Raw genomic sequence first — 18,645 nt, 5'->3', positions numbered from 1 at the left:
AGAGTTGTTTTACTATTCACCACTGATGTAAAAGTTGTTACAAATTTTTTTTTCCAGGCATCTGGACAGTAATATGGTTTCATTTACCCAAAAATTCAAAAAACAAAAATTTTCAGTTTTATTCTTTTAGTGCTTGGTAAGTATTAATTAATAAGATGTAGTTTGAAAACAGTTTCTACCAAAACTGTTCCAACTAGAGTTTTTTTAAGAGCTAATTTAATAAAAAAATATAAACATACTTTCTCTGTCACCCACTCGTGTTCTTTCTGTCTCTCTCAGAGAAATGAAGGGGATCTTTTTCACAGACTGTGGCACGTGATGAATGAGATACTGGAGCTGCGGCAGCAGGTTCTGGTGGGCCACCTCACTCACGACCGCTTGAGTGACATCAAACAGCACATCACGGCACGGCTGGACTGGGGAAACGAGTGAGTTATACAGTTACATACAGTCAAAAATAAAACTACTGTCATTGTTGTGATGGTACTGGTATCGACTACTGCAGTTTTGGGTTCTTGTGAAATCACTCAGTTTGATTCATTTATGCCATTAGAGTTGGGCTTTCCTGTCTTTGCCACATTGTGTTTTTTTGAGTGATTTCACATGTATTGTGCAGTACACATAAAAACAGTGGGTGGAACGCAGTGGTAGGGACGGTGATGATGAACTGCCGGCAAATGCTGGCCAATCTGTCAGCCATGTGTTTGAATGCTTATATGCGTTTTTTCTCTAAAAAAAATAAGTCGCAGATGGTAGTAACGAGTGGGACGTGTTACGTATGGATTTTTTGTGTCTTTCAGTACATAGTGTTTTTTGGAGGCTTTACAATGAAATGGATTATTCACACATTAGATTCATGCTTTGTGAAGGTTACTGCAGATTGTTCTCTGAAAATTACATGGGTTTTTGTTGTATATATGAACCTATGATTTCTGCAATGTGGAAAATGTGGACGGAATCATGGAATCCAGTCATAATGATGGCGTTTACTGTATAAAGCGGAATGGCAAAATTTGGATGAATAAAACAAAAGTAGAGGTGATATTTATGTGATATTTTAAGGAATATCAAACAAAATCCTACTATTTTACGTCCATGTATTGATTTAAAACCTCTGTTGTGCAGCACTTTATTTGCCAAAAATGAAAGAAATTAAAAATGAAAGAAATTTTTCAATTTCATTGATTATATTTTATAAGAATAATTAAACTGTTAAAGTCTTTTGATAATACATTTATATCAATTTATATATTTGTATATTGTGTATGTTAAATTACAACGGGCAACACAGAATTTCTGAAAAAAAAGAAAAAATGTCATTAACTATCATCTGTTACATTTTTAATAAATTATTACATTGTTGAAGTTTTATGAATTCAGTTGATTAGACATAGAATAAAATTGAATAAAACCATTAAAACAGAATTCAGAAAAATTAAAACAGAAAACATGGAATTTGGGGAAGGAATTAAACAAATTTCATAGGGTCCGATGTTTATAACAACCAAGACAAAAACTGTGATAAAATTAGTAAAAATAAAATAATGACAGCAAAATAAACAAAAATCTATGGTTATGGCACATTTAAGGGGGTTTTCCAATAATTATGTGTTTAATTGCAATTAATTAGGTACATTTAATTTAATATAATGTAATTTAATTATTAATTACAAATAGGGTTTTCACAATACTTTACATATTTTTTATACATTTATTATTTATATATAATAATGTATTATATATAATAATAAAAAAGATCAATATTTTGTAATATTATTTAATATAAAATATATGTCTATTAAATAAAAATAAAGTGTCACTAACAAATTTGTTGTTAAATCTGTAATTTTATATGTTAAAATCAGAATCTGGAAATAGTGCCAAAATAAAAACAAAATGGAAAATGCAAAATTATAATAACCATAGTGAGATTTGATGTGTTTTTGTGTGTGACAGGCAGCTGGGTTTGGATTTGGTCCCCAGGAGGGACTTCAGCATGGTGGACCCTGATGAGATCAGCATCACAGAGCTGTATCGGCTGGTGGGTAGTCATACATACATTCACGCTCACGTGCATGCATACACACACACATTCCCATTATCCATGAGTCACCTCACCTCCCTCCTCTGCCACCCATATTCTTTGCTGTGTTACTATGGCAACTGCAGCTCGACCTGACGCCAAGGCTCCCTCTCGAGTGCTTCGTCCTCTGTTTTAACAAAGAGACACACACACACACACCTCCAGTCGCCTGTGCATAGGGAAATGATAGTAATTAAGGACAAGAGAGAAATGCTAAATGGCGCATTAACAGGCTGTTTGCAAACTGCAGAGACACTTCACGCATGCAGTTTCCTGCCCTTATAATTTGGCATATCCGCAGCATCATTGGCACAATTGGTTCATATCTCTCAAAGCCACAACAGTGCCTGTGTACAGATCTTTGCAATATAGTATCTGTTCCAAAACCTTGTGAGCTGCCTACTGCAGACATAAGCAGCTGCCTACTAAGGGAACACCCTAACAGACATGGAACTGATATGGAATTTTATTTTATTTTATTTAGCTAATTAATTAAATATTTTATTTTATAGTTTGTTGTTTTATTTGATTTTGGTATTTTTTATTGTATTAATCATTTTTATTTACTATTTATTTTTATACTTAAAATAAATATGAATTAATTATTTATTATTTTAAATACATTACTGCTGTTTTATAACTATACTTCTCATTATTAAATATACATAGCACACACATTTTTTTTATTTGATTTTGTTATTAATTATTATTTTATTTATTTATTTAGATAATTTTTGATAGTATAAATATATATTTTTTTAAATAAATATATATAGTATATTTAATTTAAATACTGTTGTTTTATAACTATACATCTCAGTATTAAATATACATAGCACAAACAAATTTGGGATAATATAGTCAGAAAGTTATAAAATAATCATAAAATAAAATAGTTGTAAATTTTTCTTTTTATTTACTTTATTATTAATTTTTGAATGATCTTTTACAGTACTGAATGAATAATAGTATATGTGTGTGCGTGTGTGTTTTTTTTAAATAAATATATATAGTATATTTAATTTAAATACTGTTGTTTTATAACTATACATCTCAGTATTAAATATACATAGCACAAACAAATTTGGGATAATATAGTCAGAAAGTTATAAAATAATCATAAAATAAAATAGTTGTAAATTTTTCTTTTTATTTACTTTATTATTAATTTTTTAATGATCTTTTACAGTACTGAATGAATAATAGTATATGTGTGTGTGTGTGTGTGTGTGTGTGTTTAAATCATAGATCATTGCATTACGTAATTGCATTCTCTGCAAAGGAAACATACAATTCTGCATTAGAATTCGGTCAGAACAAAAGTATCTTAGTAGGCTGCATTATTAAGTTAAGCTTTTGTATCAGGAGAGCATCTGTAATGTCTTAAAATGTTGCCTAGCTCACTAGGTTTTTGAAAGAGAGCTAGTGAGACAATATCAATATAGTCTGAATTCACCAAATTCTCTGTCCTGACCACACGTGTCCCAGTTTCCACTGGTCCATGGGTGGGTAGAGGTGTGGGGGTAGGGGTTAAAGGAGGAAGGAAAGAAACAAAAGAGAACAAGATGTGGGTGTGGATGTACTAGACTAGAGAGAGCGTTTAAAGAGAGGATAGTGGGAAGTGAGGGCGCAAGCGAAAAAAAAATGTCAATGTGGCGTCCCCAGGGTTAAGTTACTTTTTGAAGGATCTTTCTTTTCAGAAGAACACAGGATAGGTCTAAAGCTTAAAGATGAAACCACAGTGCTGGGCACAGTTTTAATGATCTGTTATTACATTATTTAATGTAATAATGTACTAAAAGTTATTATAATTTGATGTGGTTTATAGCGAAGAAATACAAAGGTTGTTTTTGAACAACAGACAAAATCAATTGAAACTCATTCAGGATTCAGATTTGTGAGATGTTTTACAGGTTATTGAATACAAATGTCTTACACAAAACCTATAAAGCATAAAAATATGCCACATAAAAGTGAAATTACCCAGAAGATGTGCTATAAGTGTCTGTGCTGCTATTTCACCGCACAAATTACATAAAGCTTTGGTTTTACTTGCTACATTCAATAGAAATGGACATGATTTTTAGCTATGTATTTTTACACAAAGATACAGTATGTGCTGCTGTAGTGGTGGTTAGATGGAGTGCTGTTAGATAGTTTATGAAAATTTTGAGTGATCTTGTTGTTGTAAATGCCTTTGTCATTACAGTGATTAAGGATTATATTTTGGGTTGTTTTGAATAGATGGAGAGACGTCATCGTAGACGCGAGGCTCCCCCGCAGGCCAGTATGCACCACCTGTTCCTTCAGATGAAGAGCATGATGAGTTCAAACCTGGGGGAGGAGCTGGAAGTCTTCTACTCTGTCTATGACAGCAGGGAAATGCGACCAATCAGGTGCCATCTCTGACCCTAGACACCCAATCTCAAGTCTTAAATTGACTGAAGTATGATTAAATCACACAAAAATGAAAAATCTGTCATTGTTTAATCATTCTCATGTCATTTAAACCTGTATGACATTCTTTCTTCTGTAGAACACAAAGCTATTTTGAAAAACGTCTTCCATGCAATGAAAGCCAGTGGGGTCTAATGTTGTCTTGTTCTCGTTGTTTGAATATCTTCTTGCATACTTAAATACATTGTTGTTAAACATTTGATTTGGTAATCAATAAGGTTAAAAGTTTGAATGCAATAAAAGGCTGTCATGTTGACTACTCACTAAGTTGTCCGTCAGATCCGACAATAAAAATCCACAAAAAACTTGTGCATCGATTCAGTCTGACCACGATTTCATTAATTATGAATCACTATATTCCTTCTAGCTGTCTGAAAGATGTCTCCAATCCCAACCAGTCATCCGTCAGTGCATTTACCTTGAGTATATATATGTATGACGGTATCAGACTATTATGCTGATCGCGGCACTACTGGGAACTAATATCTGAAATTCAATTCGGCTGTGATGTCAAGGCATATATTTACAGCTCTCCATCCTACATACATCAGCCTGAGGGATGTTTTAGTTTCACATCCATGACGGAACTACGGCCTTGATGTGTTTGTTGAATTTTTCATTGGTTTCTGTCTCTTTTTCTCTCCCTCCTTCTCTCTCGCCACTCATGTTAGGGGGTGTGCTGTTCAGGCACCCCTCCTCGTTGTAAATTATTCAGAACGAGTGATGCCCCAGGGCACTTAGTGAAAGTGAAGGAGAATCGAGGAGATACCGAGCCTCAATGGGCCTCTCCTTGTAATTACCTAGCTCTAGTGTCGGAGGAGATGCACTAACACATGCAGTTGCGAACACACACATACACACTCACGCTCACACCGGTCTTACTGTGTTTCCTTATGGTTCATGGCGTGTCTTTGATGAACTTGACCATCTCTCTCTCTCTTTCTGTCTGTGCAGTGAGAGGTTCTTTGTGCGCCTCAATAAGCAAGGGCTTACAAAGTCTCCAGAGAAGACTGAGAGGCAGTGTACACTCTTTGTTGTAAGTATGGACCTTTTCAGGGTGCACCAAGGGCGTGTCCTTGGTCCTTTTTTGCTTGCCTTGGCATTGAATGAACCTGGTGCTGTTGTTGATAAATAGTTTCCCGAGTGGAACACGTATCCTTGACTGAAAATTAGTTTTGATAATGTTTTAAAATTTTTACATTTAAAAGTGAACAAAAATGTTTTGTTTTTTTTTTTGTTGTAAATCTGAGCAGGAATTTTTGAAGAATATAAAAGAACACAATTTTAGATGTTCGTTTTCTCAACAGTTAGCATTTGTAAATATCTAGAGTAGGACTGTCAGCCGATTTAGAATTGTAATCAAATTAATTATATGAAATGTGGAGTTATTAAACACATTAATTTCAATTAATCACATGTATCACTATTTGCGGTGAAAAGCCCCAAAATTTAGATAATTTAAGGAATTTCATTTTTGTGGCAGACAAGTAGATCATTGAAAAAAAGTGGCTTTGGAAGTCAAAATATTGTTTTGTCTCACTGTTTATCAGGATTATAAGAAATCCTTTGTTTTGTTTTGTTTTTTGTTTGTTAGTTCTTTTTTTTGTTCTTTTGTTGTTTGTTAGTTCATTTGTTTTTTGTTTTTCTAGTTGTTTTTTTTGTTTTGTTTTGCTAGTTCTTTTTATTTTATTATTATTTTGTTGCATTTTATTGGATTGCATTGTTTTTGTTTATTTAATGGCAATAAATGATCGTCAAATTGACATTTTTATTTGATCTTTTAAATAGTAACTTTTAAACAGCGTAGGTTTAGAGAAATGTTTGGTGCATGGAATCTAGTAAATATTGCTCAATAAAAAATTTGTCTTTTTTTAAGGATTTGGGAAGTAGCGATCTTCGCAAAGATGTGTATGTTGTAGCTCATATTTTTAGAATAGGTAAGAGCTGTTGGATGCACATCAATTTTCTCGCCGTGTGACCTGTCATAACGCCTTAGTGACCCTGTCATAGGTGTCATATGGAATTCACAACTTGATAGTGCATTGCTTGATAGTGCTTTAATTCACAGATTACGTCAAATGTATTAGTCAATAGTTGTGGCAGCATTAAAAGGGCTGAATGACAGGCCACTTCAAGTCAGTTGTGACCAAGATGGTGTCTTTGTCTGTAAACGTCACCTTTGTGTCTTTGTAGCTACATGCATGACCTGCACCGGTACAGATTCTGTGATGTTACAGTATAGATTAATGCTCATTTGCATGTATGTAATTCATGTCACTGTGGATTGGGAAGTGTTCGTTGTGTAACAGTTGTTGGTATGTATATTTTGTATTTCAAGCGTCATTATAAAGACATAAATGTTAATCATTCTGCCATAAGAGCTACATAAAACTGACAAGTCAGCTAGAGTTTAAGACATGGCTGTAATACTTGTGTCATATGATGCATTATGTCAAGCTTGTGACTGTGCTATGTGTTCTTTGAGGCAGAATAAAAAAATTTGTGTTACATCTTTTTGTATTAGCATATGTATTTATTCTCATAAAAGCAGTGTGTGTGAGCTTCAACTTGTGTGTGCGCAGGGCGAATGGTCGCAGGTGAGAAGAAAAGTGTGAGTAACACGCAGTACAAGCGTCCATACGGTTGTGCCGTGATTAGCGTGGCTGACCTGTTAACAGCTGACTTCAAGGACGATCATTTGCTGAAGATCTACTCGTGAGTATCGCCCCCTATCTTTTTTGGAGTGACTTTATAAAGCTAATTAATGTACAATACATTTTTTATTATAACTAGGACTGGGTGATACAGCAATTATTTATGTTTTTTTAAATATATTTTTCACCTTATTGATGATATATATAGTGTATATTTGAAATGTTTAAAATATTAAAGGCTTAAATTTTTTTTTTTCATTTAATATAATTCATTATCTAGAACAAATCACTTTCATAGGCAGTTACATTCAAAATGTTTAATCCAAGAACTAAAATACAGTAAAACATTTTATCTACATATATTTTTATTCATATCTTTAATTCATTGACTAATTTCAAATCAATGTATTCTTTCAGAAACTCGAAGTTTGAACTTATTACAAATGTAATTCATTCAATGTATTGAACTCACCATTTCTAACTAATTTACAACTAGGGCTCAGACAGAATTAATGAAACAAATTGCTGCACCAATTCATATTTTATTCATACTGTAAAATATGACTTTTTTATTTGATTGAATTAATTAATTAATTATTAATAATACATTTATTTTCTTTTTATTTTGTCTTTTTTCTTATTTTGTTTTTGTTTTGTTTTAATTATTTAATTATTTTATTTTTTTCTTTGAATTGAAAGTTTGAATTTATTAGCTTAACTGATTCAATTCATGACTTAACTAATTTTTACCAAGATGGTTCTCGATTCGTTTCCTTTTTTTGTTTTCATGTTTGATGTGAAATGGCTTTAATTCTGTTTTTGCTACTCAAGTTTAAATCACAGACAATGTTAAAACCTTAATCTCATATTTACAAGTTGCAAGACAAGGAAGGACTATGAAAAAAGTGCGTTATAATTATTACTGTATTCACAGTTTTCCTTCATTTCATATTACCAAGAAAATAATCATAAATACATTGTGATTGTGATGATGTTCAAATATATCACACAGCCCTAGTTCTAACTGATTGAAATATATAGCAAACTTATGGCGTATTATGTTTACAGATGTAATGCAGAGAGCGAGTGGTACCAAATCCACGACAGTATTATCAGGAAGGTCAGCTCACGATACAGCCATATTGGCACAAATACAGGTAAGAGTCTCAAACCTGATTTAATTTATCTTGTCTTCTTAAAGGGATAGTTCAACAAAAAAATTAAAATACTATAAGTAGGAACAAAATACAGTATGACCTTGTTTCTTTCTTTCTACAAAAGGAGAAATTGCAGTCTGTTCCTCACATAGTTTTCGTACAACTTAAGAAGGCTTAGTCAATAATGCACAGAATTTCCATTTTTAGGTGCAATTTCCCTTTAAAGAACATTTTGTCTGTCATAGCAACAGTGTTCTTCTGAAAACGTCAAACCAAGTGATTTATTTAATTGAAGTATTCAAATCGTACCAAGTCATGCTGCAGAATTTACTTAAAGGGATAGTTCAACAAAAAAATTAAAATACTATAAGTAGGAACAAAATACAGTATGACCTTTTAAATGATAATGTTGTTTTTTGCTCATTCAAAAAATTATCCGCTCTGTGACTCCAAACCCACAACATGATCTAAATCAGAGCAGCAGAAGAAGCCTGCAGTCAAAGTATACGCCAGTTTGTATTCAACAGAGAGACCGAGCAGAGCTGTTATTCAGGCACTTTTGTTTTTATGACATCTACATGACTCAAAATGAGGCATGGCCACTTTAATAAGACCAGCATTTCAAGAAGACCTTTGAACCAAGCATATTTTAGGGTTGGACATTTGTCATAATAGAATGTATGTTAATAGCTACTTATTATCATTTATTTTAAAAGTGGTGGTGTCTTTTATTTGCAGTGGATTAAAGGTGAAGTGTGTAATTCCTGTACACCAAATCAGCTTGCAAGAACAACTTTCTTTATACATTTTCTGAAGAAAATGTGAACGGTGCTTATCTGTTTTGTTGTGGCTAGTTGCCAGGGCACTCCTGTGCAGTTGCTAAGGTGTTCTGAGGTTTTAAAAATCGCTAACCCGACATCCCAGGGCTATTGTGTTTTCCATTCTGGCTACCAAAATGTATCACCGCCCTGCTCCACGGGTTATCTTGAATAGTGAAATGAAATCCCTTCCTTGAGGTAATTTGTTCTTTTTTTATTACTGACAGTTCACTTTTCTTTAATAATGCTTGACCTTTATTAGTTATGCTACTAGTTTTTGCTGTGGTATTAATAAAGTACTAAAGTGTTTTTAAATGATAATGTTGTTTTTTGCTCATTCAAAAAATGATCTGCTCTGTGACTCCAAACCCACAACATGATCTAAATCATGAGATTTGTGATCCGTTGGACCCCTACACTCTTGTCTTGTTATTTGGAGAAAAAAATACAGTCACTTTTAATCATGCTGATTTTGTCTGCAGTGAAATTCAGCGGATATCTTTTTTTATTCGGGCTAGTTAAATTAATTTTGGGCTATCAAAATCTGAAGAATGCCTGCCCGATGAGCATGGGATGGGAAATTTTGCGAGCCCTGTTGCTGCAGTATGTGGTGGCTACAATGTTTGTTAAGTGATTGTTTACTGGCCCAAATTAAAAACACCCTCCTCTGTGAAATCTTTGATATTCTTGAGACTATTTTTATTTAATTTAATTTAGTTTTTATGTACTATATTCATATAGTATTTTGATTTTTTATGTTATATTATATTTTCTATGTAATTATTTTTTAATTTATGTTTTGTTTTTAGCTTTGTTTTTTTGTTTTATTTTGTTTTGTAACAATATTTTTATTTACGAGCCAAATGCTTTGTTTTGTTTTGGTTTGGCTTGTTTTGGCTTGGCTTTGGATTGTTTTATGCTCTGCTCGCCTTGGCTTTGTTTCGTTCTTTTATTTGTTTTTTTGGCTTGGTTTTGTTTTGCTTGGCTTTTTTTTATTTTTTATTTCCTTTGTTTTGTTTTGCTTGGCTTTGTTTTGTTGCTTTATTTGTTTTGTTTTGTTTTGTTTGTGACAATCTTGAATTTATATTGAAGTCTGGTCTAGTTTTAGGTCTACAGACTCTTTTTTGAAGAATCCATACAATGGCTTACTTATAGATGTCTCGGTACATTTGAATGGGATAGGAATTACAAACAATTTTAAACACAGAAGCCAAAAACACAGACTTGTAATTCGTTCAGCTAGATCAGAAAGAACCTGATCTCAATCATCCAGTCATCTGCAGTAATTCAGTTACACTAAATGAATGTCTTTTTAACTGATGACCATTAGTAGCTATTTATCAGTCACACTCATCAGCTATCAGTGTGGACTAGAATGACATATCGATCGTGTGCACCGAGAGCAGTTGACCCTCTTCATGACATTTTTGTCACTCGAGATGTTTGAAATCGCCAGCTCTTATTGCTAATCGCTTGGATAAAAGCCAAATTACTGTTATCGATTTTGTTGCTGAGTTAAAAAAAATAACTGAAATATATGAACAGCAATGTTTGTTTTAGGTTTAAAAAGGCAAACAGATGAAAAACGAAGTAGGGGTCTCTGAGTGCATGGTGTTGTGTTGTTGATGCCATGTTTTGTGGAGGTGGTGGAGTAGTAGTTACGTAATCTTGGTGTGCATCATCTTGCAAGTGGTATCAAAATGAATGGACTGCTGGTGATTTCACTCGTGTGGGCAGCTTACTCTGAATACATTATGAAACCATAATGAAGCCATGGTTTTATAGATGCTTTCAGAGCTTATAAATCCATCAAACCTCATCTATGCAACCCAAAACTGAAATATTTCCCAGAATGCACCTGCAATGTCTGTTGTTTGTGAAGTATGAGACCGTTTTCCTGCAGAATGAAAGAGTCAAAGACCCTGAGGAAGACATCGGAGGCTTAAAGGGTTAGTTCACCCAAAAATGAAAATTCTGTCATTAATTACTCACCCTCGTGTTGTTCCAAACCCGTAAGACCTTCGTTCATCTTCGGAACACAATTTAAGATATTTTTTATGAAATCTGAGGGCTCTCTGACCCTCCCATAGACAGCAAGGTAACTACCGCGTTCAAGGTCCAGAAAAGTACCAAGATGATCGACAAAAAAGTCCGTGTGACATCAGTGGTTCAACTATAATGTTAAGAAACTACGAGAATACATTTTTGCGCAAAGAAAACAAAAATAACGACTTTATTCCACATTTTCGTCTTCTGCGTCACTTGTGGATGCACATTCACGACAGTATGACGCGAGCGTGTGGCGGCGCTGACCCAGATCCGGTGTAATGATGTCATCACGCCGGAACTAGGTCAGCGCCGGTGCCGCCACACGCTTGCATCATGGTACTGTCGTGAACGCAAGTCCACAAGTGGAAAATGTGGAATAAAGTCGTTATTTTTGTTTTCTTGTATTCTCGTAGCTTCGTAACTTTACAGTTGAACCACTGATGTCACACGGACTACTTTGTCAATCATCTTGGTACTTTTCTGGACCTTGAACACGGTAGTTACCTTGCTGTCTATGGGAGGGTCAGAGAACCCTCAGATTTCATCAGAAATATCTTAATTTGTGTTCCGAAGATTAATGAAGGTCTTACAGGTTTGGAACAACATGAGGGTGAGTAATTAATGACAGAATTTTAATTTTTGGGTGAACTAACCCTTTAAGCATGAAGAAGAAGGAGGAGATTATGCAGTTTCTCTCATGTCAATCGAAACCGCAGGCTGTGTCCCTCAGCAGATGTACAGCAGGGTTATACTTGAGATGAAAGTCGTTCAGACAAATGAAGGAATGGGAATGGGTGAAATTTCCATCTGTAAGAACTCAACATCTTGCTGGGCTTTGTGATGAAATTACTCTAGAAACAAAGTGTTTCTTCAAAGAGACTTGGGACTTTAAAGTGTAAATCTAGTGCACGGATGTCAGAATCATTGGCTTTCATCAGTCGCATAAATGAGGGAGGCAGAGAAATGCTTGTCATTAAGTGTGGTGGATCAAAATAAGATCTATCATTGATTCGATGGAGAGATTATGGTAACAAGCACAAATGTTACAAATGGGGCACCGGATTACCAATATTTAATTTAATAAAGAGGCAGCTGGGTCATTCCTGTTATGCAGGACCTTTTGAACTCTGTAATTTTAAAAAAATAAATGTAATTCTGTGGGGTTTTTATTACTTAGTAATTGCAACTTAAGCAGAAAATTAACAAGGTGGAAATAAAACAAATTTGGCTGTTGTTTAGAGGGATTGACTGTGTCAAGTTGAAGTTAATTTTCATTTTATTTAGGGATAGTCCCACCAAAAATTAAAACTATTGTTGTTCCTGTATGATTTGTGTGGCTGTGGAACATAAAAGAAGATATTTTGAAGAATGTTGGTAACCAAATGGTTTCCCATTGACTTTCATAGTATGGACAAAACATACTGTATGGAAATGAATGGGACCCCAAAACTATTTTATCAACATATATGGTTATCAGAATATCTTCTTTTGTGAATAATATAAATTATTCATTTATTTTTACATTTTGTACAATGTGTTAAGAAATTATTCAGTAAATTGTGAGACTGAATGATACATGTTCTTTTAAGATTATGTTCTGTTCCAGACACTTGGATGTTGTCTGTTTACAGTACATATGATATGATACTGTCAGATGTTACCACAAAGGTTTATTGAAATGCATTTGTGTTTATTTTGTAGGCCTTAATGTCTCTCTCCAACTCCTGCATGGGGATATGGAACAGATTCGCAAGGATTACATGCGTCTTTTCACCCGCAACGTTTCTATTACTAAGAGGCTGGGATTCTCTGATATCATCATTCCAGGTGGGATAATCGTATTTACTTGTCATTATGCTGCGTTTTTACATCACCTTACCATTGAATTTATGTTTTGCATTATGTAAATTAAAGCTCTAGCTTTACGGTATCTTTTGTCATTCAATAACATCATATGATAATGTGGCCGCTCCGTGCCATTTGTTGTAATGGTTTAATCATGTCATTATGCAGTTAATTAATCGATTAGCAGTGTAAATACAGGCTTTACAGCAGGGATCCTCAAATCTGGCCCACGAGATCCACTTTCCTGCAGAGTTTAGCTCTAACCCTAATCAAACACACCTGAGCATACTAATCAGTGTCTTCAGGATCATTAGAAAATCACAAGTAGGTGAGTTTGATCAGGGTTGGAGCTAAACTCTGCAGCGCATTTGACCTCCAGGGCAAGATTTGAGGAACCCTGCTTTACAGGAACAAAATACTGTTTTTATTGAGTTACCGTGAACTTTGAGATATCACAGTGTCATTTATGTCATAATATAACACAGAAACATCTAATAAAGATACCATACAGGTAGTCAATGTTGTACAAATGTACATGTTCATACATGTAAACGTACATGTTCTTGTGTTGCGCACTGTCACATGATGTACATGCATAACAAAAGAACAAAATTGCTTTCACACCCTAAGTAGGCGACGAGGCATCTTTGAGCCACATGTGTTGACAGAGTAATTAGAAATGTTTTGTGGTGTTTCTAACATTAACAGTTTTGTTGTCCTACTCAGACTGTATGCATGTATAAAGGAATGAGCCTTACATTATAATAAATATATACAACAATATTGTATTGAAGGACAATGTAAACAAAGTATTCATGGTCACTTATCAAAGTATCAGCACACAATTGATGTGTCACAGCTACTTCTCCTGATAAGCTGATTTCAACAAATGATAACCGACTGGAAGTGCTGTGTTTGTTGAAAATGATTTCTGAGATACGGTTATCTTCCTCCTGCAGGTGAAATAAGAAACGACCTGTATGTGACCCTTGAGAGGGGTGAATTTGAGAAAGGTGGAAAAAGCGTGGCACGTAATGTGGAAGTCACCATCTATCTGCTGGGAGGTGATGGGCAACTTCTGAAGGTGAGAACCGTCGCTGGATGTCATGAGTTTCCTGTGACCAAGTCATGTTGCGTATAAAGGAATAGATTTAGCTTTCAGATTTTTCATGAGCATTTTTGGTTTTCAGATCCAAAATGTACAAAATCATTGATCATTTATGGTTCACGGCTAATTCAAAATAACATACACTGTTGAATGGTTCACAGTACGACTATCAATATTTATTAAAAATGTAATTGAGGTCAATTCCATGTTCTCCATTTCTCTCTCAGGGTCTGGTTTGTTGTGGCTCCGGGGAACCAGGAGTGGATGAGAACCGATCTTTTGTCCTGTATCACAGTAACAGCCCTCGCTGGGCTGAACAGATCAAACTGCCCATCCCTCTGGAGATGTTTCACGGCACACATTTACGCTTCGAGCTCAGGCACTGCTCCAGTAAGACTCCACTATGCTTCACTTGCACTTTTTTCTTGAAAATTGATTTTACTTCTACTTGCTATTCCACCTTCTGAGATTTTAGACTTTCCCATTATTGACTCATTTCACTTAACTACGGTTGTCTCTGTTCATACAGCAAAAGAAAAGGGTGAGAAGAAGCTTTTCGGCTTCTCTTTTGTTCCTCTGATGCAGGATGATGGGAGACCATTGCCTGATGGGACACAAGAGCTCATTGTCCACAAGGTACTGTCTGTCTTTGTGTATCAGTCTCTGTGTATATCAATTGTATGAATCTTCTTATTATGTACACTCATATATATATATATATATATATAGAGAGAGAGAGAGAGACTGTTTCCTACCAAAAGTTAAAAAGCACAAAGCTCTTTGTGATTATTGGATGGGAAACGTGCTACAAAGATTGCTTTGTGAAGGGAAAAACTGTGGACCTGGCAACCCTGGCCTGAACAACGGGTGATTCATAGGGTCATATAGAACCTACGTTAAAGGGTTAGGTCACCCAAAAATGAAAATTAGTCCATAAATTACTCACCCTCAAGTCATCCTAGGTGTATATGACTTTCTACTTTCAGACGAATCCAATCGGAGTTATATTAAAAATGTCTTTGATCTTCCAAGCTGTTTCTCAGCGGGTAGCGGGTGTTGCAGTGCATCAGTCCAAAAGAAGTGTAATAAAAAGTGCCCATCCATTAAAAAAAGTGTCTCACACGGCTCCGGGGGGTGAACAAAAGCCTCCTGTAGCGAATCGATGCGTTTTTGTACGAAAAATATCCATATTCAAACCGTAATAGTCACTTTAATCTAGCTTGCGCCAACAGTTGTACACAGAAGCAGTTCCGGGAGGATGACGTATGAGGTCAGTGTTGAGCGAGCGCCGGTGAGTCTCGTGAAAACCAACGTTTGTTAACAGGAGCAAAGGAAGCAAAGTTTCCTTACTTTAGCAAAGGAAAACCAGTCTCCTATTGGCTTATATCGAAATCCTCCGACATTCTTCTTTACAAATCCTCGTTTTGTACTTCTAGTTTGTGAACGTTGTTTTGTTTTGATCTCTCCCCTGCGCTTCCGCGTGCGTCACTTCTGAGCGGCGCATGCGCAAAGCCGACCTCCATACGTCATCTGCCCGGAACTGCTTCCAGTGTACAACAGTGAGCGCAAGCTAGATTAAAGTGATTATTACGTTTTAAATATGGTTAATTTTTCTTATAAAAACGCATCGATTCGCTACAGGAGGACTTTGTTCACTCCCCAGAGCCGTGTGAGACACTTTTTATTAAGGATGGGCACTTTTTATTTCACTTCTTTTGGACTGATTCACTGCAGCACTCGCTGACTGCCATTAAACAGCTTGAAAGATCAAAGACAATTTTTCATATAACTCCGACTGGATTCGTCTGAAAGAAGTAAGTCATATACGCCTAGGTCCTAGGATGACTTGAGGGTGAGTAATTTATGGGCTAATTTTCATTTTTGGGTGAACTAATCCTTTAACTGCGCTTTAAAAAAAATTTTAATTAAGAAAACTCTGTTAAAGTGAGATTGTGTTAATGCGTTATCGCGTTAACTTCAACATCCCTAAATTCTACACAAGAAATATTTTCTTTTTAATGTATGTAGATATAAATAATAGATTATCTAATATCTCTAATTTAATACATCAAATTTATGTAAATAAAGTAGTGCTGTCAATCGATTAAAAAATTAACTAATTAATTGCACAGTTTTTTCTGAAATCACTCGTGATTAATCCCACCTAACATTAAAGTTTTTAAATATACATTTATATCGCAATAATTTCACATTCAATCTTCAAATTAATGTAGAAACAACATAAAGACAGTATATTTTTAATATGTGTTTAATGGCATCTTTTTTTATGACTGAAGGTGAGTATCACTGATACTAATACCACTGATGTCTCTAGGAAATTGTTTTTTCCCCCTAATATTTAACCATTGACTAGCCATTCAACATTACAGTATAATTGAGGGCTATCAATTTTAAGATTTATTAGATTTTAAAAAATAACTTCTAATTTAAGTGAACTTAAAAAACAATCTTCACATAAACCCATTATAATAAATGTCATATTTAGCTTCCTGTGCCCTTCAGAAAGTTGGAAATATACAGAAATTGAATAAAGTTATCAAACACTAAATTGAATAAAGATTAATCCTTAAAGATACAAAAGTTATTGATTTCCTCTTTTTTCTTTTGTTCTTTGATTAACAGACGTCACAGCAGCTGGTTATTAGGTTATTTTGGCTGCTTTAAGAGCTGCCGCTGCTTAGCATGACGTGGATCTGACACGCATCGTATTTTCTTACAACTCTTTACCTTTTCTGACCCACTTCAGGTGTTAAAGTCTCTACTAATGAGCTGACATGTTGAATCGGGTGTGTTAGATGAGGGAGACAGTGCTGGGCTGTTCCAGGACAGTTTTGAAAACCACTGCATTTCAGAGAAATGTTCTTAAATCTGACTCCTATATAACAAATACATACACAGTTTTAAGGCAGCTTTAGCCGCCTTTTTGGTAACTTCATGACTTAACTGACGACATAACTACGACATTGCATGCTCGTAGTTTCATTTGTGCTTTAATATGAAGTGATATACAGCGCATGCCACTACATTTGTGTGTGCAACTGAAGAACACGTGCTACGAGCACAGTATAACGGCTGACAGGACAGGAAAATTTGTTTTTACTGACATACGGCCTGACAACATCTCACCGTTGTTCTACTGAAGCTCCCGCATCACCTGTACCTTTTTTGCGCTCATTTGACTAACGCCTCATGCTGAGGTGAAGTTGAGTGCGCATCTGAAAAGTCTCCCGTTTGATGTGGACGTAAAGATGTTCTGCAACTAAATAAACACAATTCTGCAACTAAATAAATGCAATTCTTGTCAAGAAAAAAGAGATAGAAGCAGCAGTTGTGAGTGGGGTGGCCAACCCTTTTTTTAATACAAAGTGATATCCATGGTGTCTTTGTGAGTATCTGTTGTGTTTTAGTGACATTTTTGTATCTTTTGAACTTCACTGTCTCCCTCACAATAGTGTGAAGAGACAGCTGATCTTCAGGATCCCTCTCGGTACCTCAAACTGCCATTTTCCAAAGCCAGCCCCCAGCCGGGCAACAACCAGACAATAAAGAACAGCAAAGAGTCTTTCTGGATCCAGTCGTCTCTCTGCTCCACTAAACTCACTCAGAATGGTGAGAATGTTCCTCCTTACAATATGCCATAAAACTAAATTAAGTTATCTGGATTTAAGATTTTAGATTAAGTTAAACCTGATCTGGCATAAACACATCACGAAAAAACACAAAAATATATACATTTCCAGCAAGTGAATCTGTAATGGAAATTAATGTCTCAGTCAAGATCTCAGATCTATCCCATCCAGTCTGATGTCTGTTAGAAGAGCGGTGATTTCAGAAATACCTTGTCTCTGTGCCATATGGCCCCGTCTGCATCATGACGTTGATATTGTGATATATATATCGATCTGAGCCCTTCAGCAGGTGTGAATGTCATGGTAATAGTGGCAAAAACAGAGAGGCCTGCATTTGGACCAGAGATCACAGCGGGCTGAGCCCACACCTGCCTCTGTTGACCTTGGAGCTTCGCCCAGTCTCTCTGCGGCTCTGCTGTGCCTTCACCCAACTGCACACATATCAACGGCCATCTGGCTGTTATTTAACCAAAGCCACTGAACACAAGTTAGATTCAGTTTATATTGCAACTATACTCAGTCTCAAGCTTCAGGCTTTTAAAGTTTAGCTGTTTTTTTTTTTTAGCTTGATCTTTGAACTATATCGGTCAGATTGTGAACTATAGACAAAACCACTTTTGTCAAGTTGTAAGTTTAAGTATTTAGTTCAATTACTTTATTTTTTTAAATCATTCTCACATTGTCCCATTGCATGTAGCTATCCTACATATTCCATGTAAATATTTGGAAGACCTCTCAGGGGCTGTTCAGGTCTCGTCTTTTGCTCGCTCAAGTTGTTTATTTGAAATGTAAATGTGCGGCAAACGCGCTCATGATAGAAGTGA

At 35.3% G+C, this 18,645-nt stretch overlaps 1 pseudogene; it reads left to right on the top strand.

The window, feature by feature from the left end:
• The window catches only part of LOC107696255 (dedicator of cytokinesis protein 4-like), an 82,311-nt pseudogene that overhangs the window by 26,425 nt on the left and 37,241 nt on the right, over positions 1-18,645 (top strand).

This window comes from Sinocyclocheilus anshuiensis, unplaced genomic scaffold (genome assembly GCF_001515605.1).
Source record: "Sinocyclocheilus anshuiensis isolate Anshui unplaced genomic scaffold, SAMN03320099.WGS_v1.1 scaffold778, whole genome shotgun sequence".
Taxonomy (NCBI): domain Eukaryota; kingdom Metazoa; phylum Chordata; class Actinopteri; order Cypriniformes; family Cyprinidae; genus Sinocyclocheilus; species Sinocyclocheilus anshuiensis.
Note: the sequence above shows the minus strand (reverse complement) of the source record. Positions and strands in the feature narration are given on the sequence as shown.